We start from the raw sequence: 26,439 nt of genomic DNA on the forward strand, positions 1-26,439 counted from the left end.
CCTGCTATTTGAAACAACATCGATGAACCTGGAGGACATTGTGCTTAATGAAATAAGTCACACAAAAAAGACAAATACTTTATAAATCCACATATGTGGTATCTAAACAATTTGAATCCATGGAAGTGGAATGGTGGTTGCCAAGGTGGGGGGATGGATAGATGTTAATCAAAGTATACAAACTTTCAGTTATAAGATGAGTAAGTTCTGAAGGTGTAATGTATAGTATGCTGACTGTAGTTAAAAATACTCTATTATGGACTTGAAATTTCCTAAGAGAATAGATCTTTAACTGTTTTCACCACACATGAACACACACACAACACAAATGGTAATGTGAGGTGTTGGATGTGTTAATTATGTTGGTTGTGGTAATCATTTCACAATGTATACATAAATCATCACATTGTATCCCTTAAATATACCCAAAGTTTATTTGTCAAAAAGGAAAACAATGGGTACATATGACTTTGTGGAAAATGAGAATTATTTCTATTCATTTAATATGGAAACATTTATCTGCTTTGATAATTTCTATTACCAGTCTTGTCCCAATACTATTTGAGTTTTCGGCTCCTGTTCCAATCTGTGCTAAGAAGCTCAGGCTATGGAGACTTGCCGTATTACACAAATTAAATTCAGGAAGATAGGAGGTCTAAGCCGCTTGGCATCCAGTTACTAAGCAGTTATGAAAGCTCTTGATTGGCCAAGAGAATATGAATAGAAAGGGAACTAGATTTTTTGTTTGTGTGAGGAAATGTGGGTCCTAGTTTTGGCTTTGCCACAGGCTAATTATATGATCTTCAATTAATCACTTAATCTTGGGCATTAAGTTTGAGGCTTGTTTGTTTCCTTGGTAGTGGTGGTGGTGGTTTAATTTGTAAAATAAATAAGCTGGGGCATATTGACTCTTTAGTTTCTCTCAGCTCTACAATTTTTCTTTTGCTTTTGTTTTTGTTTTGTTTTGCTTTTTTTTTTTTTTTAATTGAGACGGAGTCTCGCTCTGTCACCCAAGCTGGAGTGCAGTGGTGCAATCTCAGCTTACTGCAACCTTTGCCTCCCTGGTTCAAGCGATTCTCCTGCCTCAGCCTCCTGAGTAGCTGGGACTACAGGCACACGCTATCACACCTAGCTAATTTTTCTATCTTTAGGAGAGACGGGGTTTCACCATGTTGGCCAGGATGATCTTGACCTCGTGACCTGACCACCTCGGCCTCCCAAAGTGCTGGGATTACAGGCGTGAACCACCCGTGCCCGGCCAGCTCTACAATTTTTAAATGATTGAGTCTCCTTTGCTTTTTCCTATGTTCCATGCACATTTGTAATTTCCAGATCCAGAAGTGATAAGCACACAATATATGTGAACCTGATCAACTAGGGCTGCTACAAATAAGAGAAAAATAATGCTTGCTATATGTTGCCTCTCCCACCAAGCCTAGGCAGCGTATTTTGAATGATGTTAAACAGGATTTTTTCAGTGAGATGTAGACTGGGGCAGGGCGCGGTGGTTCATGCTTGTAATCCCAGAATTTAGGGAGGCCAAGGCGGGTGGATCACTTGAGGCCAGGAGTTCAAGACCAGCCTGACCAACATGGCGAAACTCCATCTCTACTAAAAATACAAAAATTAGCCGGGTGTGATGGTGCATGCCTGTAATCCCAGCTACTCAGGAGGCTGAAGCACATGAATCGCTTAAACCTGGGAGGCGGAGATTGCTGTGAGCTGAGATCGCACCACTGCACTCCAGCCTGGGCAACAGAGCAAGGCTCTGTCTCAAAAAAGAAAAAAGAGAGAGAGATGTAGACTGGTTCAAATTCTCCATGTCATCAAGCTTTTAGCACTTCCTTGGGTCTCTGTTCCACTGTCATCACTGTTGAGCAATTTTTTGGATAGTAGGATAAAGTTTCCTTTGCTCAATTTCCTCCTATTTCTTTTCATTATTCTCTTTTGGATCAGACAGCATTCTCCTTCCCATCTTGGTGCTTACGATCTTCAAATATTTTGTAGTAATGTGCCCTGCCCTATTAGCATTCTAAGCTAATTTCAAACCCCTAGAGCTTCATGGAAATTCTGTTGCTTACATTTTTCCAGAGAGGTAGAATGTAAATCAGGTTATTAATATTTCAAATCTAGCTTCATGATACCACATTTAAAGTTCCATTTTTTGTTTTAAATAGAATAAATCCCCTCACATATTCCATTTCTAAATGGCAAAAATGCTAAGAAAAAAGAAAAGTCATACCTCCTGCTGTGTCATTTCACTGCAGAATGGAAAGGAATTGTCACCTGAAAAGTTCAGTTAGCTGCTCAGAAAATCTAACCCAAATTACATTTTTCTTTTTATTTCACATTATGCATATTCTAATTTCACCTTCACTATGAACTGTGCTTATTTTTATGTTCCCTGAAATATAATTTTCCTTGTTATTTAATTTGAGTACATTCTTCTCTTTTTTCCTAAGTACTTAGCTACTCACTTTCTAAGGTATTTCATTTTGTTTTATTCATTTTATAAACTCTGTCCATTTATTTGCATAAGATTCATTTTTTTCTCTCATTCCTGTGAAGGACGGATGATAGCTATCTGTCATCAGCAAATTTTATGAATCTATATCTTACCTGTTTTATTTTCAAGGAGATAATAATTCTCGGTATTACTACAGCATCTTTCATTTTATAACTCTCAGTGCTTCAAAAATTATCCAATTGGTATTTATATAGTAGCTACTGGAAAAAGTAAATGGCGGTACACATTTTATAAATATTTAGCTATTGGGATTATAACCAATTCTATCAAGTAATTGAAGGTAAATTACTCTCCTTTCTTGGATAATGGCTGGTTTCAGCATGGCCCATCCATGACACAGTCATGAGTGTCTTACCATTTGGGCTTCTTCTGCTGTATCTGTGTGCCAGGGATCTTCAAATAGGTATATGTTTCAGTCGGCCCCTTTTCAGGCCAGAGGTGGTTTCTGAGAGTACCTGGAACATACAACATAATAAATATTAATTTCCCATCTATTCTGAGTAGAGACTAAAATGCATACTGTCTCTTAGGACTGATCATTTTTGGTAGAATTGTACAAATCATATGCAACTTAAAAGGTCATGTGATAAGGGTGAATTTCTCATGCTGTGCTACTGTATATGATAATGAGTGTTGCTCATTCTGTTCGTGTTCAATCCAGTGGGGGAACAAAAAATGTACACAAATGATTAAAATCCAGTGGGAGAGTTGGTTCTAAAGGTGTGAGTAGAGTGCAAAGTAAATCACTACAGATAAAATCATAAATTGCACCTTGGAAACTCAAGAATATTTCCAAAAGAAGCTAGGATTTGAGCATTGAAGTTTGCATTCCAGAGAGAGAGAACAATATGAGTAAAATCAGTTCTGAACAACCGAAGTATACCATCTGAGTAAAGTCAAGGATGGTTTATAGCAAGAAAATGAAAGCCTCCTAAGCTAGTGACTATAAGCATTTTAATTATACATATGATTTTGAATCAAAGAAAAATTCAAACATCTAGAACACACAAAAAAATGTGACAACTGTAGAATTTTCAAAACTTCTGTTATTCATAAGTGAAATTTCCTTCCCCATGTTTCTCTTTTCTATTCCATTGCCAATTAATTCAGGCTCTCATCATCCTTATTTCAAATACCCAGGTAAATATTCTAGTTAAGTCAGTTTGAGAGAAGTGACTCTCTCCTTAATTTTTTCAGCTGTTCAAGGCCCAGAAAAATGAGCGGTACTGTTATGTGAAGAGTATTTGAGCGAGAGTAGTTTCTTTGAAAATGGAATGGCTAGGAAATGTATGTGTCAGACTGACATGTTCCTTAGAAGGATAGTAGCAGATGATGACCATTGAAATTTGTACGTGGATGAAAGTATGAAAGACTGTTTTTCCATTAATCGTTGCTGCATAACAAGCCACCTCAAACTTAGTGACGTAAAACAACCATTTGTTATGTTCACATCTTCTATGAGTCAGAAATTCAGGTAGGATGCTATAGGAACAGCTTCTTTCTATTACATTATGTTTGAAGTCTCAGCTGGGAAGACGTGGTGCCTGAGAATAATGCAATGACTAGGGGCTGGAATTATCTGAAGGCTTTTCATTCACGTGACTTGCAGTTGATGCTGGCTATGGGCTGGGACTTCAGCTAGGTCTGCCAGTCACAATACCTACACATGACCTCTCCATGTGGCTACTTGAGCTTTCTCACTTACTATTTTAATTAAAAAAAATATTTAAAGGAAAATGAACATGAGTAAACGTTTATATCATTTAGCATATAGGAAAGAGAAAAGGTTAATATGATAATTTTTTTAAGATTCTTAAAAATTAGTGAGAAAGTGATGAACATCAAATAGAAATTAAAGTGCATTAAGAAAACTAAAATTACAAATAGCTAACAAGCACATGAAAAAATATTAATTTCCCGATCACATAAAGAAATGCAAGTAAAATTAAAAATAAGATAGCTTTTTTTCACCTTATCAGATTGGCAAAGATGACATTTTGGAGGATACCTTCAGTTGTCAAGAGTGTGAAGAAAAGGAAATTCAAAGTACTGGTAGTGAGAGAGCAAACTTACATAAATTTTTTGGAGGACAGTCTGGAAAATGCATAATAATTTAAATTTTGCATATGCTTTATCTATGCTTTATGAGAACATTTTAATTTCTAGGAATTTATCTTCAGGAAATTTTTAAACAAGTACAAAGATGCATATAAAATGTCATTCAAAATAGCATGGTTTATAATTAATAGCAAAAAATTACATATAGTTGCATATTAATTATGAATTAGGGCATAGTTTATAATTAATAGTAAAAAATTACAAATGACCTATCTTACAAAAAAATAAGAATTGGTTAAATGGAAATGAGAATTGTAATAAATACAGTCATTAAAATAATTATGTAATTTAGTTTTATTGACATAATAAGATGTCCAAGATATGATAATAATGGACCAGGGAAAACAAGCATACAAAACATCATGAACTATATTATTTTTATTTTATTTATTTATTTATTTATTTGAGACCGGGTCTCACTCTATTGCCGAGGCTGCATTGCAGTGGTGCAATTACAGCTCACAGCAGCCTCAAGCTATCCTGGGCTCAAGTGATCCTCCCACTTCTGCCTCCTGAGTAGCTGTGACAACAGGGATGTGCCACCATGATCAGCTAATTTTTGTATTTTCTGTAGAGATGGAGTTTCGCCATGTTGGCCTCAAACTCCCAGGCTCAAGCAATCCACCCTCTTCAGCCTCTCAAAGTGCTGGGATTATAGGCATGAACCACCACACCCAATCTTAATTTTTGTTAATTTTTTAATAGAAAAAGGTGCCTATGTTTAAATGCATAAAAACTAAAATATCCAGAATAAGAGCTTCAACCAAGAAATACATATTTGAGAAAATGTCTACATTTAAGTGTGATAAATAAAGAAAGGCAGACATTTATTCATTTGTTGAGTGCTTGCTTTGTTGCAGATAATTTTTCTGGGTGCTAGAAATAGGAAATGAAGAAAGCAGATAGAGCCATGACTTGAAAAGCAGAGTGTGGCTGTGACCACACAGGATCTCCTCTCTAACCCTTCAAAAATAATGAATCTTTCCAGAATTTTTTTTTTTTTTTGGCTCTTCTCTAGGAATTCAGAAAATTGGCAGGGGAGGAAATGGAGAAGGATTAAGGAATGGTAGATAAGTTCATTACGTATTGAAAACTAGGAACAGAAGATATTGGCTATAGAGCTAATAGTCCCTGGGACTCAAAGGAATTTTTTTTCATGTTTCTGTGAAAAGAGGCTATGAAAAAAAATAGAGTTTGTGTTGACAGAGGGTGAAAAAGGAAATTTAAAAAGGATTTTAAGAAGGATTGTTGGTGATTTTGTGTGCCTTTTACAAAGTACACTAGTAAATGAAGTAAAGGATTTGTATTTATTTGAAATTACTTGTTTCTACTGCCTGGTTTATAAGCACTAGAATGGAGGGAGTGCAAAAGGAGGAAATTTCAACCTAGTCAGAAAGTAGATGAAGCCTCACTGAGATTATGGTGTCTAAACTCAGATTTAGAGATAAGTATCGAGAAAAGAGCAGAGATCCCAGAGAGAAGGAACAGCATTTTAAATACCCAGAGAGAAAGTCTCTAAAGTACCTTAAATCAAATCAAATAAATCTAGTCTGTTGAAAGAAGCTGTGGTTCAGGAAGTGAACAGGACATTATACATACCTTAGACACATGGATTTTAATACACTGTGTGAATTAGACTGGGCCATAAGGCCCAGGCCTGGTAAAGGACTTGGAACTGAGCTTTCTGGAAAAGAAAAACTTAGAGCTAGACAAGTATTTTTCCATCTTTGCATAGAGACCAAACAAAGAGATAGTCTGTGTTCATGAACTGGAAAACTTAATATTGCTAAGATGTCAGTTCTTCCCAATTTGATATACAGATTTAATGCAATCTCAATAAAAATTCCATCAAGCTATTTTGTAAATAGTAACAAATTGATTCAAAAGTTTATATAGCAAGGCAAAAGAACTAGAAGAGCTAATATAATACTGAAGAAGCACAAAAAAATTGTAGTGTTCACACTTCACTGTCTCAAGATTTACTAAAATCTATGATGATCAAGATATGGTATTACCTAAAGAATGGACACATAGATCAATGGAACAGAGAGTCCATAAACAGACCCACACAAATATAGTAAATTAATTTTTGACAAAGATAAAAAAGGAACTGAATGGAGAAAGAATAGTATTTTTCAACAAATGGCTGAAACATTTGAACACCCATATGCAAAACAATAAATTCAGATGCAAGCCTTATACTTTTTACAAAAACTAACTAAAAATAGATTACAAATGTAAACGTAAAATGCAAACTGGAACACTTCTTGAAGAAAACAGGAGAAAATCTACATAACCTTTGGTTTAGCGGTAAGTTTTTAATTGGACACTAAAAGCATGATACATGAAAGGAAAAAATTGACAAATTAGACTTCACAAAAACGTAAAAATGTTTTTAGCTTAAAAGAACCAAATTGCAGAGTGAAAAGATGTCACAGTCTGTTCAGGCTGCTATAACAAAATACCAGAAACTGAGTAGCTTATAAACAGCACAAATTTATTTCTTACAGTTCTGAAGGCTGGGAAGCCCAAGGTCAAGGTGCCAGCAAATTTGGGTCTGGTGAAGATCTTCCTCCTCATAGATGGTGACTTCTTGCTATGTCCTCACATGATGGGAAGGGCTAGATAGCTCTCTGCGCTCTCTTATATAACAGCACAAATAGCATTTATGAGGGCCCTTAAGATCTGTAAGATCTTACAAAGATCATCTCTCAAAGGCCTTGGCTCTTAATACTGTCAGATTGGGAGTTAGGATCTAAATAAATGAACTCTGAGGGGATACAAATATCCATACAGAAGCAAAATACAATCCAAGAAATTGGAGAAAATATCTGCAAATCATATATTTGGTAAAGGATATCTAGAATACACAAAGATTTTCTACAACTCAACAACAAAAAACCAAAAGGATATTTTTAAATAGGTAAAGGATTTGAATAGACATTTCTCCAAAGAAGACATACACAAGACCAATTCACCAATAAGTGCATGAAAAGATATTTAACATCAGCAATCATTAGAGAAATGCCAATTGAAGCCACAGTGAGATATAAACACATACCCATTAGGATGGTTGTTATGAAATAAATTCCCAGAAAATTGGTGAGGATGGAGAGAAACTGGAACCTTTCTGCACAGTTGGCAGAAAAGCAAAATGGTGCAGCCACTATGAAAAACAGTATGGAAGTTCCTGCTGGGTGCGGTGGCTCAGGCCTGTAATCCCAGCACTTTGGGAGGCCAAGGAGGTGGACCACGAGGTCAGGAGTTTGAGTCCAGCCTGGCCAACATGGTGAAACCTCATCGCTACTAAAAATAAAAAAAAGAAAATTAGCCAAGCATGGTGGTGCATGCCTATAGTCCCAGCTACTCGGGAGGCTGAGGCAAGAAATTGCTTGAACCCGGGAGGCGGAGGTTAGCAGTTAGCTGTGCCACTGCACTCCAGCCTGGGCAACGGAGTGAGACTCTGTCTCAACAACAACAACAACAAAACAAAAAAAAAAAAAGAAGAGGAAAAGAAAAAGAAATGAAAAACAGTATGGAAGTTCCTCAAAATATTAAAAATAGAACTAACATATGATCCAACAGTTCAACCTCTGGGTATGTTCCTAGTGGTATTATTCACAATAACTAAAGAGTGTAAACAACCCAATTGTTTATTGATGGATAAACAAATTACTGGAAAGAAGAATGGATAAACAAATTATTTTACAAACATGAACAGTCTTATCACACAATCCAGCAATTGCTCTCCTAAGGTACTTACTCAACTGATTTTAAAACTATATACACATGGAGACTGTAAAAGCTACAACCTCTGATTTAGAGACAGACACCTTGCCTGGGCCATGAGTAGAAAGAATAATTCTCAGCAAAACAGGATCCAAGCCTTTATCTTGCATGAGGGTGCAACCCAACTTCACAATATCCATACGGTTCCGAAACCTTGAACAAGAAGCTAGTATTAAACATAGTCACAAACTGGTGACCCAATAGGGTCCTGGTAACATTGAAATTGCAACACAGGGATTTTCAAAATCCAAGGAATGTCCAGGTCTTTGGGGAAAAATCTCCCACTGGAGACAAGCACAGCAAAAGCCAGAATGAGATACTTCATACTAAGGAAACAGAGATCAAAGAGATTCAAAAGACCTTTTAAAATAAGTAGGTTTAAAATATTCAGAGAGATCAAGGAAGCAAGAGAATCCATCAAGAATAAGGATTTTATGAGGGAAAAAAAACTCATGTATTTGAAAAAGAACCAAATGGAGATTCCTGAAATAAAAATAGTCACTGAAATTAAAAAAATAATAATAACAGATAAGTTAAACAACAGGCTACTGAAAGATCAAATGAGATGAGAACAGAAAATTCTGCATTAATCTAACAAAAGAGATGATGGCCTGAATAGTGCAGTGGCAATGAGAGTAGAAAGAAGTGGAGAAATTTAAGTATTTAGAAAATAGAATCAACAAATTATTGAAGGAAAATACTTAATCCTCCCCAAAATTCATTCATGACTTAGAAGAGAGGCACTGTGGCTATGGTCTGAGGTGTTGCAGTAGCTTCTTCACAATACCTGGCACATGGTGTTGAATGCTGCTGTCATTTCATTTGTTTTGTGTTGTTGTTATCATTAAAGTTGATCACCAACTGCTGAAAACTAAAGAAGGAGATGGAGAGTCTCCTAATATGTTTAGGGAGCCTAGACCCTATCTTTTGTTGCATCGCATCGTCAAAATATTTCACAGAATGGCTTAGCAGAGAGCTGCTGTTTCTGCCACATTGCACAAAAATTGACTGAAATATGAAATAAATCAGATAGCTCAGAAAACACACATCATTGTATGCAATAATGCACCAAATGATAAAGGAAGCAACCCAAATCAGTATTTGGAGAGACAGAATTATTAAATCAATGATGCTGGCACAGCAGCAGCAGCAGCAACAGCAACAACATACTATTACCTCACAATGCTGAAACAATTAGGTTAGGAAGGCATATGGAAAAAGATTTGTCACACAATTAGAGAGATGCATCTTTAAAGGTTTCTTTTAAAAAATATGTAAATTTGTTTTTGTGGACAAATTCTCATGGAATAAATTTTTTTATGAGAATATGCAATGCTCAAAAATGTTCAGTAAAATAAGCACACTCTTACACTGCTGGTGGAAGGCTAATATGTACAGTTTAAAAACATTATCAGCAAGTTTTAAGCAGCCTAAGAATATTTGTACATTTTAATGTAATAATTCGACCTCTAAGAATGTACTCTAAGAAAATTGTAGAAATGAAGAAAGCTATGCATTGAAAATGTGGTTTATAAGCGAAAAGATTGGATACAATCTAAACATTTAATCAACAGGTAGGTTGTAATAGATGGTCTGGTTATATTGGACTATTACACAGCCATAGAAATCTACTCATAAGTAATTTTTAATTAGTTGTGCACAATTGTTCTCCTTTTGTTCCCCACCTTCCTGATCCGGTACCTTCCATTCCCTTCTCTGACCTGTTTTCTGGCAAGCTGACTAATGCAGGCTGCATCCTATGGTTTCTCTGCCTTCTGGGCTTTCAGTTGGCTTTGGCCTATGAGGGTCACTGGCAGGAGATCAAAGGGTACGAACGGGGAGAGATAGTGGATTTTTTTCCTGATCCCTCTCTGCTGTTGGGCAGCTTCTCCAGCAGAAGCTGTGTCCCTTTAAAGCCACAGTTACGGCCGGGCGCGGTGGCTCACGCCTGTAATCCCAGCATTTTGGGAGGCCAAGGCGGGCGGATCACGAGGTCAGGAGATCGCGACCATCCTGGCTAACACGGTGAAACCCCGTTTCTACTAAAAAATAGAAAAAAATAGCCGAGCGTGGTGGCAGGCGCCTGTAGTCCCAGCTACTCGGGAGGCTGAGGCAGGAGCACGGCATAAACCCGGGAGGCGGAGCTTGCAGTGAGCCGAGGTTGTGACACTGGGCCACAGAGCAAGACTCCGTCTCAAAAAAAAAAAAAAAAAAAGCCACAGTTGCCATGAAGCTGCCCTTCCTTAGCCACATCAGTTCCTACTGAGCTTCCAAAAAACAATATGTCCTTCTTTTGTCTCTTGGCCCTATAACTTCCTGTGGTTGCTGGCATCGGATGCCCAACAACCCTCATTTGTTCCTGATCTCCAACCACAATTCCATGTGGAATGCTTTCACGAAGTCTCTTCATTTAAACTTTCTTAGGGAATTTCATAACCAGACTGAGATGTGTGTGAATTTTTTAGTTTTAAGACTGCATTGTCTGTATGACCTAGTATCAAAAGATATACAAAATATTGTAGAGAAACAAAGAACATGTAAAGAAAAATTGATTCTGAAAATTATGAATAAGAAAGACATATTCCCTTTATCTATTTCCTACTTTCTAAGTATTTTTACAATAAACACGTATTTCTTTATGATAAAGTAGTAACTCTAAAAATTAGGTGAACACATTTTATATATATTTCTCATGTTTAAAAGTACATTAAGTTACCTTTTTTATGATTTCCAACTGATTTTCAGTTATTCAGTGTTCTTTTACAGAAACATACCTAGTTTTTTGTCCACATCAAAATAAACATCTTGCCAGAAATTTTTCTTACCTCTTACTTGCAACCGAGATCTTTCTATTCTTGAAAGGAGATGATGTGAGACCCAATTTTGTTCCTATTTTTTAATAGAAACTTTAGTATCTTTGTTTTAAAATTCAACTTTTATAGATATGGGTTTTTCCAGGTTTGTTACATGGGTATATTGCACCCAGGTAGTGAGCTTAGTATCCAATAGGTAGTTTTTCAACCCACACCCCTCTAGTAGGTCCCGGTGTCTGTATTTCCCATGTTTATGTCCATGTGTGCTCAATGTTTAGCTCCCACTTGTAAGTGAGAAAGGCAGTATTTGGTTTTCTGTTCCTGCATTAATTTGCTTAGGATTATGGCCTCTGGCTCCACCTATGTTGCTGCAAAGGACATGATTTTATTCTTTTTAATGGCTATGTAGTATCCCATGGTGTATATGTACCACATTTTCTTTATGCAATCCAACTTTAGTATCTTGCCACTAAAAATATTTTCATCAAGCATAAATGGGGCAAACTTTCCTCTACTTTAATTTTCTTTGTGTGTACAGAGCTCAATTAATGTACTTCTGGCATTGAGAAGATGGAGTGACATTTCTGATTGGAAATGTGAGAAGAACAAAATCTTCCTCACCTTCCTGTTTTCTCTTGATGCCAGCCTCCAACAGAGACCATTAGCCCTCCTTTGTCTTTTCATGCTACAAGTTGTGCCAGAGTCTGTTGAGAGGAGACCTGCCCCATGTCCAGAGTTTTCCATAAATGGATGAAATCTTTCTAATTCTGGGATTCTGGTAGCAAGCCCATTCTGCTAATGCATCTAAAGCCACGTTATGCTTCTTCACTTCTGGCAGTGATAAGGATTATATTTTGGCTCATATATTTACTCTTTTGTTTTATGGCTCAAATAATTTAACAATAATGTGAGAAAGAGGGATGATATTTGTTGATGGCCTCCTCAGAAACCCTAATAATTCATGATTCTTTCACAATCATAGGTACACATGGATAATTTTTACTCAGTAATAGAGCATTCTTGTTAGTTCAAGTTTTGCTATACATAGCCCTAATTTTCGAGGCCAGAGGGCATCATACTATTCTTAAATGGCCCATGGTAATTTCTTGGAGAATGCAGCAGGTCAAACAACAAAGAAAGCAGAGTGAAGATCTTTTGGGGCTCTGGAATGTCTATATATCAGGACCATAAACGCAGTTATTGAGTTATACATAGGACTTCCCTTTCCTCATATCCTTTTAGCTCTAGAATGCCAAAAAATAAAATGGGCAAAATAAGTATCGGGGACTTTTATCACTCTCCTTAAAACTTTATTTTTTACATGTCTCAGTGATGCAGCATTACAAATTAGGCAATGAGACCATTCTAATCTAACAGATATTTCTTCTTAATATTAAGATAGTATATTAGAGGCACTGTTGCATTTCTAGTTTGCTATATCTTAAGTGTTAGCCATTCACATAATTTTGAAGTCTTTTATTAGTAATTCTATTCATTCCACTTGAATAGATCTTCATTTCATGAATCATTGTGCACTCAACTTTTTCTTAAATAAAATAATTTTAATGGAATAATTGTATGTCAGTTTATATTTTATTGTCATTAAAGCTATAATTTAATATTATATTCATTGTGTAATCTGTTAATAAAAAATATCATGAAGGTAAGTAATTAATTCATGTCTTTCAGACTCCATGAAAAATTGATATGTTCTGTTGACAATTTTCCAACAGGAGGTCAATTAGCCTGGGACACCCTTCACACCGTATGGTGAATCATGATCATTCTACTTGTTTTAGAAAAAAAAATTAATTACAGTACTTACCATGTGTCAAGCACTGCACTCATTACTCTACCATCTTAGAGTATAAAAGGAAAGATATATGTTAATTGAGTAATCACAGAAATAATTGTTTAATTATAAACTGTGAAAGATATCATAAATAAAAGTATATAATATGTCCAGGGATGGCAGGTAAATGTAGGAAACATTGGTCGATAGTATAATGATCCTTTTGCCCCACAGCTAATAAAAATTTTCAGCCTCTAAAATTGACCTCTTGCATGTAAGTTAAACCACCACATGAACTTACAATATTTATAGACAACTCTTTCTCTAAAATTCATCAAAGGACAGTAACTTGGAGAAAACTTTTTTTTCAATGTTGCATGCATTGTGACCCAAAAATCAGAATACCTGAACTCCATTCCTGAACTTCCCCGAATTCCAACAGGGGACTTAGGCAAGTAAATTGACCTCTACGGGCTTCCATTGCTTCGCATGCAAGATGAAGGTGTTGGATCAGGTCACCTCAAAGACTACACTAAGCTAAAGAATCTCTTATTCTATAACCTGAGAGACATACTCTCAATTACTATAAAGTAAGCCTATACCTGTAGAGGTTACCTGTCATACAGAAGCTACAGGAATATTGGCATTAAATTTTGATGGAGGATCCCTTTAGTCCTTTACCAAAATAATGTGTAACTGTGTAGAACTAATACATGAAATGAAAATAGAATTTGCTTTTGGCTTTGAATATGGCACCTGATTATCCTGAAATGTAGTTTCCCAAAGGAATATCTGTTCCCTAATGGAAGTTGGTATGGAATATACTAAAAAATTATTAGAAGATAAATTAATCTGTATAAGGCAGTAGGAACCTCAGAAAGCTTTTCTTTTTGCTCAATATAATGTAAGTCCACCTGCTATACACATTTCCAGAAATGCTCCATTTCTCCCAAACACACAGAGCATTGATAATTACCTGCTTAATAGTGTCTTTCTTCTCCAGCAGACACAATATCCTATTTACTGCTGTATGATTCCGTTTTTGCTACAGTAACAACAACAAAAAAAACTTCTAGGAGTCTTAGAATAACAAATTTATTTCTCGTTAAGATTTTATGTCAACCCAACATTCACCTGGCTTGACTAATTAAGACGCCAGGCTTCTGGTTGAGTTTAGATATTCTCCACATAGTTTTCATTCTGGGACTAAGACTACAGAAACAGTGATTGCATGAGGAATGGTATTTTGGCAAATGGCAATAATGCAAGAAGAAAGAGAAACTCATGACACTTCTTAAGCCTCATTTAAGAATAGTCACACTGTCTCATCTTCACACATTTCATTAGACAAAGCAATCCCATGAACAAGCCCAAAATCAATGAGGGTGAAATATATTCTGCCCATTCTGCTGGGGACAGGAATATAAACTGTTGAACAATAATAAAGCCTAGAATAGCTGCCCTTCACACACTATGGTACATGGTACATAGTGGATGCCTACTTTTTTTGGAAGAATTTATAAAATTTGATAACATGTCATTTATTTTCCCCAAATAGTCCATGATCTTTTGTCTGTCTTTGAAATATAAATGTTCTTTTCCCCTCATATGACAATAATAATTGATAATCTTAATTTTTCCCAAATTCAGCGTAGATCAGGGAAGAGTTTACCATTGTATCTCCAGTTCCTAGTTCAATAACTTTCACATAATCAATGTTCAACAAATATTTTTAGATAAATGAATAAATAGTGACTCCATTTAGACAAATATTATCTACTTTTTTGAACAAATAAAATAAAGCTAAGATTAAGATCTAGTAAGTGATTAATCCTAGGGCACTTTAGCATCACTTTCTATATAAATCTAGTGACTCATTATGCCCTTTTGTGAACTCTATTTAAAATTTATGGTATGCTGGTTGGAAATAGTTTTCGAAGTTAAATATACCCTACTGAGATTACATGGGCATCATGAAAACAGTCTTTTAGGCCTATAAATTTCATCCTCATGCTTTCAGGATGATTATCATTATCTTAAAAAATAATATTTAATCTCTCATGTGGGTATTGTCCTTTGATGTGTTAGTCTTTACTGTTCATTAAAAATACTTTCCATGTACCTATTAGGCTCAAGCTTTTGTTTGATATACAAAAATAAAATAAATAAAATAAATAAAAAAAAAGTTTCTGTTTTTCAAGTTTTGTTATCTGCTTGAGCAGATATGTTATGTTTTGAAATAGCTACAGCAATATCTGATGAGCACCAAATGAGAAAAACAATACTATTGGAATTCAGAGAAGAGAGATAACTTACCACAAGTGCGATTAGGAAAATCTCATGGAAGAAGTAGGATTTGAGTGAACCTTAGAAAATGAGTATGATTTTCATAACTCAATTAGAGAGGGAAGGTATTTCAGGGAGAAAATATAATAAATATAAAAGGTAAAAGCTATAATCAAGCAATATTAAGAAAGCCAGAGTAAAAGCCACATTAGTCCCCCGCTTACATTCCAAGAGCCCCCGTGGATGGCTGAAAATTTGGATGGTACCAAACTATATATACCATGTTTTTTTCCTATATCTTCATATCTTTAATAAAGTTTAATTTATATATTCGGCACAGTAAGAGATTAACAACAATAACTAATAATAAAATTGGACAATTATAACAATATACTAAAATAAAAGTTGTGGGTACATGGTCTTTCTCTTTCTCAAAATATTTTATTGTACTGTAGATCTTTACAACATCAGCAAATGATATTTTTCCTTTCCTTATTAAGTCAAGAACTTTTATCTTTTTACTTAAAGGAAGAACCTGATGGCTTCTCTTTGGCATATCTGAATATCCAGCATCACTACTCTTGCACTTTGGACCCCCTTTTAAGTAAAATAAGGGTTATTTAAATACAAACATAGCAACACTGATCTGATAACTGAGACAGCTACTAAGTGACTGATGGGTGGGTAGGGCATACAGCATGAATATGTTGGACAAATGTTCATGTTCTAGGCGAGTCAGAGCAGGACAGTGTGAGATTTTATCATGCTACTTAGGTTAGCCGCAATTTGAAACTTCTATGTAATATTTTTAGACAATGCTTGACTGCGGGTAATTGAAACTATGGAAAGAAGAATTGTAGATAAGGAGGGACTACTGTATATGTAGGAAAATAACTAGATATGAGGCTTGGTAACTAGATAGAGAACATACTGTGGATGAAGACATAAAATGGTGAACTAAGAAATCTCAATTTGATGTTGTGAGCATTGTAGAGTTATTAAAATTTTTTACTAGAGAAGATATCACAGTGAAAGTACATTTTTAGGATAATTAATTTGGCAGTAATATAAATAATGGATTTGAGAAGTATCATATAGGCAATTTAGGAGTATTTTTCCATTATCAAGTCATGAAATAATTACTTCTAAATAAAGGTGGATTATTATAGTGCTGTAAAGGACAACATACTGAGTACCAAGTCAAATGTACTGCAATCAAAACAAAGAGCAGCCTGGTCAGGGTTTATTTAGTTCATGGCCCCAGAATTCTGATCAGGGAAGACTGGGACCAGGATAATAAAAATACATCAAGTTGGATAAAAGGCTGGAATCTGAAAATGAAAAAAAGATCAAGGTCACTGATTACCACAGATATGGGCATGATTCCCAAAGGCGAACAAATTCAGGAGACACAGCTTATAGGCAGGATATGAGTATCATTAGCCAAACTGATAGACTATCAAGATTGTAGATTTTAGGATAGAGAGGCCATACATTCATTTATAACACAGCTAGTGTTGAACAAAATTTATTAAGTGAATATATTGGACCGAATGTTGGCCCTAACCTAAGATAACTTTTCTCATTATGTAGTAGGAACAATGCAAAGTGGTGCTTGCAGAAGCAATGGAATAGTCATGTTTTCTTATTGTCACACATTTCAGATTGAACATAGACAGTCCATAAATCTGAGCACTGGTACTGGAAGCAGGAGGGACAAGGGGATGAGGAATCACTTCAGGGAGGTGAAACTTAAAAGGTTTGTATTACAACTTAATTGATGAATTTCTGTCAAGTGATAAATAGTTTGCATGTTTTTTGACAGCCAGTCATTTTTTTAATCAAAGAAAGGTTTGGTCCATATTCTAAAGCATATTAAGATTATGCAATTTTGAGGTTTTTTTTTTTTTTTTTTTGAGACAGAGTCTTACTTTGTCGCCCAGGCTGGAGAGCAGTGGTGCAATCTCGGCTCACTGCAAACTCCGCCTCAGGGGTTCACGCCATTCCCCGGTGCCTGCCACCACACTCGGTAATTTTTTTTATTTATTTATTCTTTTTTGTATTTTTAGTAGAGACAGCGTTTCACCATGTTAGCCAGGACAAGTTTTTTCATTCTTAATCTAGAAATGTTTTCTGTTGTAAGATCTATAACATGAAGGACCAAATATACCAATAAGCCTAGAAGACACACAGAGAAATAAAGAGAAGAGTGGGTTACAGGAGGGTGGGGGGATGGAGGAAGAAAATGTGTGTGTGTGTGTGTGTGTGTGTAAGGGGCAGTCTTTTATATTAAGTCAAATAAATCATTAACAATACAAATATAAGAGAAGCACAATTTGCAGATATAAAGAAAATGTATATAAGATATATTTCCTCCTCAAAAGGATACTCCCAAAATTATTTTCATTGCTACTGGATTAGGTAGGATATCACCAAATAGAATATTATCAAGTGATAAAAATTCTTTGTAAATTGTTTTCTTCCATGAGCATGTTGATTTGTTATATGATTCATAACTCTAATATACAGAAGCCTGGCTTCTGTGTCACTGAAGGGAGATTTTAGATGCAGCCTATGCCTTTGTTCCTTGAAAACTGTCAGCAGATACTGAAGAAAATAATATATGTTCTATTTGCCTTTAGGTACCAGGATACCAAAAATAAGATTCCTTCTTGTGTGTAAACTGAAATTTCTCTATGTAAGAGATCCAACAGCTTAAGGGTTCAGTGGCAAGAGAAACCATTGATTATTAATTGATCACAGAACTACCCAAAAAGCAAAATGTAGCTATGGCAGTAGATTTCAAATATATGAACATCACCAGATACCTAATTCAACTAAAAGCAGGACAGTACATCTGTAATCACCATCAACACATCTCTATCCCTTTCTGAATTGCAATGCTTACTCACCTATCCACTCTCAACACCCACCCATTCCCCAAAATAACCTTTTGCTTACGATCATCTCTACTGTTTTCCAAGTTCTGTCAAGTTTTCCACTTTGACCTCGCCCCTCATTTTGTTTTTTCAAATGTGTACAGTGTTCTTGTTAATAATGGATGGAGATATGTTATGCATGTAAAAGGAGCTTGTGTGTAAGATATTTAGGAAAGGTACAAATTCCAAGACTGAGTTGTTGTTTTCTTGCATCTCCACCTCCATCTTGAGGCCCACTAGCACAGCATATTGCTCCACAAATAGGAGCCAATGTACTGAGTATGGAATGGTAAATTAAAGGAGAAAAATCTAAAAAGCTCTGCCTCTCTGAAACTGCCATCTCCTAAAATAATCATGTGAGTCAGAATCTCCTGTGGAACATATTAAAAATATAGATTCCTTGGGATCTACCCCAACAGAGATTCTGATTAAGTAGGTCTTGTGTAAAGGCCAGAAATGTAAATGTTTAACATACTCCCCAGGTGATCCTGATGCATGGTCTGCACACTGCAATCATTATTCCAGAAATTAGAGGAATAAATACTTCTATGTCCTAATTTGACTAACAACGAGTACTTGACGGCAGGATTGACAGTGATGGAAACTTGGAATAAAGGTCTAGGCAGTCATAAAGCCCAAGAAGAAATCAGGTCAAAGTTAGACCTCAGCCTTTAGGAATGTGGGTTTCTTAAAAGGTACAAGAAAAAATAGATTTAGATACTGGGCATGGTGGCTCACACCTGCAACCCTAGTTCTTTGGGAGCCAGAGCTGGGAGGATCACTTGAGGCCAGGAATTCAACACAAGTCTGGGCAACATAGCAAGACCCTGTCTCAAGAAAAGAATAGATTTAGATTTTAGGAGCTAAAAAAATAAATAAATAAACTTGCATTACTTTTAGGTTCCTGCCAAATACACTGAAATACATTAGGTCCCATTCATTCCATTTCTGGTCCACACCTGCCCACTCTTCCAGCTCTTTCACTATTTTTACCATTTACTACTCTAACAGTTCTTTAAAACCTAGTATATTGATCACTCTTTTCCCCATGTCTGTAAGACTCTACTAGCTTCACAGTCTTCCCATAGCTGCCTAAGCAGAGTCTTTCATTTCACAAGCCTATTGTCAACACACTCAAGTACCCTTCACTGTTGTCCACACCATTTGTTTCCCTAAAACCCCTAAACCAAGATGAAGCCTACTCTGGTGCCTACTTCTCTGATGTACTGAACACCACTAAACAAAAACCACACAATCACACATACTGATGCTCCCACAATACATGATCTTTCCCCTCAACTGGGCTTTTAACCCCATAGCAATTATTTTACATATTTCTGGTCCACTTGGTATCTTCTTCCTTTCAGTAGCTATCCCAAATCTTTATCAGTTTGGTTGAAGGTCTGATATGGTTAGGCTTTGTGTCCCCACCCAAATCTCATATTGAATTATAATCCCCATGTGAGGGAGAAACCTGGTGGGAGGTGACTGGATAATGGGGGTGGATTCCCTTATGCTGTTCTCATGATAGTGAGCTAGTTCTCACGAGATTTGCTGATTTTACATGTGTTTTGCAAGTTCCTCCTTTGCCCACTGTCTCTCTTGCCACCTTGTAAAGAATGTGCCTGCTTCCCCTTCCACCATTTTTATAAGTTTCCTGAGGCCTCCTCCAGCCATGCAGAACTGTGAGTCAATTAAACCACTTTTCTTTATAAATTACCCAGTCTCAGGTATTTATAGCAGTGTGAAAATGGACTAATACAAGGCCCCATTAATTTTCTCAGCACATAAAGTAAAATTCGTCACATAGAAGCTACTTTAACTCTCCATCTCCCAACACATAAATGTCCATGTCTACATCTCTAGTCAAATACCTATACCTATAACCACAGCTGTGTTCATACTTTCCAGTTCCCTCCATCCCAGAAAAAAATAAATGCTTCTCTGCAAAGCTAATGGATTTATCCCATATTCCCTAAGATTTTCCCATTAATTTTATCTCTTTCATCCTTATCAACCTCTCTTTCTCCATTGTTCTTTCCCCTCAACAACTTCATGACTGTTCCATACTAAAACAAAAGTCTTCACCAAATTTATATCAGTCCCTAAAATAACCCCTTATTCCCCTTACTATTTGTTGGAAAAACTCACAAAATAATAATTTAAGCTCTCTACTTTTCACATCTTCCATTTATTATTTAACCCCCCAAGTTCTGCTTGATTCCTATTCACATTGACCTTGCTAAGAAGCTTATCTTTCATTTTGTTGCCTCTTTAATGGAGCTGTGAGCATGACATTTAGAGTCAGACTATTCCCACTAATTGCCAACTGTGTGGCCTATATGAGTCTAGTTCTCTCCTCATGTAAAAGAAAGATGATAATAATATATATTTCATAAGGTGGTTGTAAGAATTACATGACAAAATGTGTTATAAAGTGCTTTACAACATAGTGTCTGACAAACAGTAAGGTGATGCAGTAAATGGTGAGTAGTATGGTGTTGATTCATGTGTTACACAGTTGTTATTGTTATAATTACTCTTACTATCTTAACTATACCTTAACTCATATTTTCCCAAATGAATGCTTTAATGTGTTTGTTAAAATGAAGATTCTTGGGTCTCATCATAAGTGTAACAAATTATAATCTTTTGAGTAGATCCTAGTAATATGTATTTGAGAAGTTCCTTGAGTGATTGTTTTGCATACTGAAGTTGGAGATCCATGGACTTATCCCCATTTGTTAAGGACCTTGGAATCAGATGGGCCTGAGATCAAGTTTATAGATAAAGCCTTGAGTAAATTACTTCTTTATTATTAGGCTGGTGCAAAAGTAATTCAGGTTTTGGCCACTTTTTTTAAGTAATATGGAAAACCACGATTACGTTTCCATCAACCTAATAGCTTTAGTTTTCATGTCTACAAGAACAGCTTAGTATCATCAACTATATAGGGTTATCAAGAAGATAAAATTAGATGGTATTTATAAATAAGTAGTATAATGTATTTTATGTAGGCCGTTCACCAAATATTTACCATACTTCCCATTTTTATCTTCAGGCATAAGGTAAAAACAATACTGATGCACTACAGAAAGCAAATCCTATCACACCAGTTTACCTAACCCTAGGGTGTATCTGTGTAAATCTCCAAAGATATAGCTTTAGTTGCCTTAGTTACTGAGTAGTCTAGTAAGTATGACAGTAAATTAGAAGTCAACGGACCAGGAAAAAACTATAAACATGACAGTAACTTAGAACCAATAGACCAGAAAAAAATTGAATGAAGTTAGCGTGTCAAATATTATAAAATGCATTTAAGGAGAACATTTTGCCAAGTAGGGTTCATCTAACAATGAACGCTGTTCATGCATGCATTGAAAATCTACAGTGTGATCAGCATTATGCTTCCTAATATGGGAAATTCACAGGAAGTTCCAAATGTGACCTCTACCCCCAACGACATGATATTTAATTGAGTTATAAAAACAAAAAACACATGAAAATTTAGGATACAAATTTAAACCATGTTTTTATTGAATTAAAATATAATCAACACCATGTGTAAGATTGTATTATTAGCTAGAAGAGGTTCAGATGAATGCAAAGTTCCTTAAATATCTTAGAAACAGGTTGTCAAGAATGGTGTCTGCACAGCTAATATAATAGGTAACCCAGGGAGGAGGAGGAAAGGAATTACAGAGTGGGTTAATATGGAACTAGCCCCTTTCAAATTTCGTTATTAGAATTTCTGTAGTAAAGCCCTTTTAAATTATCTCCTACTTTTATTGTTTCATTGTTCTAGGGTGTGTGTATGATTAAATTGTATGATTAAGTACTAAACTAAGAACCTAAATTTGTCTTTCCTATGATGAAAGAGAAAAAGCACTGTGGAAGTCTAGAGGAGTGCTCCATGATGAATTTGGGAGAAGAAAATGAAGACAATTGTGTTTGGGGCAGTCTTCACTGGAAGAAGTGTATAGGTTAGATTTGAAAGGAAGAGACTTTAAAACTATTTGGTTATTATTACAGTAATAAAGTATGGAATGAGACCTTAAGTCAGGCTTGGATAGCTGAAACAAAGACAGTATTGCCCTCAAGCAAAGGAAACATCAGCAAAGGAACATGGTTAAGAATGTATATGGCATGTCCATGGAATAATGAAAAGCTAGTAGGGCTTCAGTAGCTACCCAAAGTCATGTTAGGCAGAGAGGATGTGGCTGGACCTTGGAGAGACTAAGGAGCCTGGCAAGGGGTGAAGATTTTGTTCTATTGAAGTAGGATTTTGTTCTATTGAAGTTTTTTTAATGGCCAAGAAACAATGGTTAACAAATAGGATCCTATTAATCATATTGATTCATTCAATAACTAGTCGCTGGCAATTAACATAGTCAAAGAAAAATGCTAGGCATTGTAGGAAATAAAATTGATTAAGACATAGTACACTGCTCTCAACACCAGTCAAAAATGAGGGCATAAGATAACAAAAATAATTATAATCACAGTGGAATGTAAATCCTAGAAGGTAAATACATGACAATACTATGAAGGAAGTAGGTAGCCTATGAATGGTGGTAACTCATGATATTTAGCTGGGACCTTGAAGGATAGGTGTTATGTAGGTAAAGATAAGAAGAGAGGACTTCTGAGAGGAAAACAGTGCAATCAAAGACTGTTCACTTCAAAAATATTGAATGCTTACTGTGTGCCAGGTCCTGGACTTTATACTGGGGTATAAAGACTTATCACTGTCTCTTCCCTTAAGAGCTTAACACAGAAAAGCAGAGTGCGAGTTCTCAGTGATACTTGGATAGTTCCATTCAGCTAGAGCGTGTATATAAGAGGAGGTAATGGAATGAAGCTGGAAAGACAAATTGAACCAATATTAATGAGAGTCTTAAATGCCAGGACAATATATACTCAGTTCTCCTGGGTATGGAAATCACTGAAGTCTGTTGTTAACAGTTTTTATCAGAAGGCAATGAAGACAACTGTGTTTGGGGCAATCTTTGCTGGAAGAAATGTATAGGATAGATTTGAAAGGAAGAGACTTTTAAACTAGGTGGCTATAATTACAGTAATAAAGTATGGAATGATAATAGCCTGGGATAGCTGGTGACACCAGAGTAATTGTAAAAGCTCATATGTGTCAAGAATATGTTAATGCTTTAATCATTTGCTAAGGAGTTATGCAAATCATCTTGCTTACTCCTCATAATATCTCTTCAAGAAGGGTGCTGTAATTATTCCCCATTGACAGAGGAGTAAACTGAGCACAAAGACATTTTAAAAACTTTCCCATGTTTTACAACTAGTAAATGATGAAACTAGATTCAAGCATAGGCAGCCTCCAGAAACTGCTTTTTACCTACTGACTATAGTGTCAAAAATAGCTATAAATTTTGAACTCATATGTCTAAATAAAAAAATAGCTCAATTAACAAATACAAAGAAGTTTAAACACTTTTTTCACTTAAAAACTTTATCAGCTAAAAAAAATATACCATTCTTTTTTCAAATTTCCCTCACTGAAAGGTTTAGTGGTTTTCAAATTCAATAATAGAATTTTAACAGCAGAATGTATCTCAGAGAATAACTCAAACCTCACAACTTTGCAGAAGAGGGCATTGAGACCAAGACTAAGGGAATGCCCAAAGTAAAAGAGCTAGCTAGGGGTTGAACTCACATTAAAATCCATACCTCCTGTTTTCTTGTCACTATAGTATAGCACTCTGATTTTATCATATCATATTTCTATTATGTTTTTCATAGTGAGCATGGAAGATCACAATACTGAGTCACAAAAGGGAGAGATTTTTACTTATAAATTACAGAAAGATGTGTGAATGGTTACATATTTACTCACTAAAAAATCACAACAGTTAGTATATTAACAATTATGCCCATTATCCATTTTAGCAGTTTTGACACATGAATTCATCTTCCACAGTGGATTTTCGGATAATGATGTCAAATTGTTCTGCTTCCATATTGTAACAAATCCTTTGTGAGAAGATAGATCTGTGTACTACTTGTTACCTCGCAGTGATGAATCAGTATCAGCGAGTTTTTTAGAGGGAGGAGAAGGGTCCACCAGAGGGTGTCATGCATTGTTGTCTTACATGTACATCTTTCCAGGAGAATTTCAACCTATCTTCTTTGATCATTACCAGGTGGTTTCCCCTTGCAGCACCAGAGTCCATCACTGGTAATAAAAGCATAACCAGACCAATTTGCTCTCATTTATTTTATGACTCATTGCCAGACTCAGAAATAAAGAACAAAAGGAAGTGTATCCTTTTTTGTGTCTTTTGAAATTGAATGAAATATCAATGAAATATCTTCATAACATTATGTAAGACAATGTCCTACATTGATGTGGGGCCAAAATAGCTTAAAGAACCTATGGCTTCAAAGCTAATGGAATGTGCCAAGAGGACCACAATATGAAAAGAATGAACATACTGAAAGGCTCAGAAAGCAATGGGTTTTCTGTCAGGAACAAGAGAAATCCAAATAATTGGGAATATTTTGTCATTTATTTCCCCGTAATCCTACCTAGCCACAAGATAAAACAAAAATAAAAAGAATTCAGAAGTAAGAATAAAAATACATCAGCTAGTGAGATTGGAAAGTGAAGCTTGATTCATTTCGAATTCATTGTCCTAATGGATGAGCAAGTGATTGAAAATGAATGCATGAATAGCAGTTAACATCGCTGGTAACAGGGAGACAGAGAAAGACAGAAGAAACATGGAAGTGGGGTAGAATAAAGAAAATAAGGAAAGCAAATAAAAAAGTTTTTAAAGCGAAAGAAGGGGTAAAGAAAATGAAAGAAATTAAGCTGACAGGAAGAAACATATGAAATGCAGCTGTGATGCTCATTTGTTCTTCTTTTAAAATGTAAATTACTTCTGATTTTGAAGTCAAGGTCTGGATATTTTCCTGTGGAAATATAGCCATATACCCTCTAAATAGTCTCTCTTCCCCAAAAGAGAGAAAATTGGGAAAGATAACGTAGTTTTACTGTAAGCAATACAAAAAAATAGTTCTAAAAACCTCAAGGCATTTCAGTGTAAGTTGTCTGCAACAGACAACAGCCTCAAAACCCTCCAAATTTCCTAGCGTGAGACAGGCACCAAGCGGGAGACTTGGTTGCCTAGCAACCGCGCTCTTCACAGGCAGCTGGAGTAAAAGGAACCGTCTGGTGCCAAACGGCCTTTCACCTGCTTCGTTAAAGGGAAATCAGAGAGAAAGAGTTACCTTGCAAAGGCCAAAGCTCCCCATGAGAAACAGAGGCTTGAGAAACCCTCCTCTAGCTTCACTTTGGAAAGGCACTCCAAGCAGGGTGGGAGGTTTCTAATGCCTCAGCAATTAAGGATGCTTTTTCCTCCCCTCCCCCTGCTCTGGGTGCCACCCTGAAAATAACAGGCTGCAGGCTTGGTATTCTGACGTTGTATAGAGGGGAAAAGAAATCACTTTAAATCTTTTGCTCCATATTGATAAATTCTGAAGACTAGGGACATTGCTTACATCTCCCCATTATTTTTAAATTAGGTTTGCTTTCTGATAATACAAGGACTAATAAAGTGTTTTCATGAGGAAAAGAGAATTTGAAAAGGATGACTATGAAAATAGTCTGTTTTTACATAAGTACCTGGGGATTGAAGTTATTCTGGAAATTTTACCTGGCTATTTTAGTGGAAATGTAAACAGTACCTACAAGGGATTTTGTATAAAAAATGGTGAGGGTTGTCCAAAAGAATTTGTACAGCCCACTCCTAAAATGCAAAGCATTGCAATATACATCTTTGTGTAAATTTTAGCCTTTGCTAGAAAATACACAGTTTTTAAATGGATCCTTAATGAGTAATTCCCAATTAGTCTGGCTCTTTCAAGGTCAAACAGTAAAATGTGCATGGAAATTGGGCAGATAGCTGCATAGCAGTCAGAAACAAAGCACTGAAGTCAGCATTTACAGTGGCGGATTCCGGTCCTTGCACTGTCACTCAGCACAGCATTACAATTTTGAGTTCTAATTTGGGTGACATAGATCTAACATATTTAGTGTTCTTTTGGAACTTCCCTTCAGATAAGATTCTAAATATAAAACAAAAAATGTGTCATGTTCAAACTTTTCAGGTTATACAAATTATGTAAATTTATTTCAGTTTT

At 35.8% G+C, this 26,439-nt stretch overlaps 1 long non-coding RNA gene across 9 annotated transcripts in view; it reads right to left on the reverse strand.

The window, feature by feature from the left end:
• LOC112440110 (uncharacterized) overlaps positions 1-26,439 on the reverse strand; it is a 313,728-nt gene that overhangs the window by 166,299 nt on the left and 120,990 nt on the right. For all 9 annotated transcript variants that reach the window (XR_004672076.1, XR_004672080.1, XR_008625720.1 and 6 more), the window contains one exon: positions 2,883-2,982. This is a non-coding gene — a long non-coding RNA (uncharacterized LOC112440110). The remainder of the gene's footprint in view (positions 1-2,882; positions 2,983-26,439) is intronic.

The sequence above is a fragment of the Pan paniscus genome, chromosome 5 (assembly GCF_029289425.2).
Source record: "Pan paniscus chromosome 5, NHGRI_mPanPan1-v2.0_pri, whole genome shotgun sequence".
Lineage (NCBI taxonomy): Eukaryota > Metazoa > Chordata > Mammalia > Primates > Hominidae > Pan > Pan paniscus.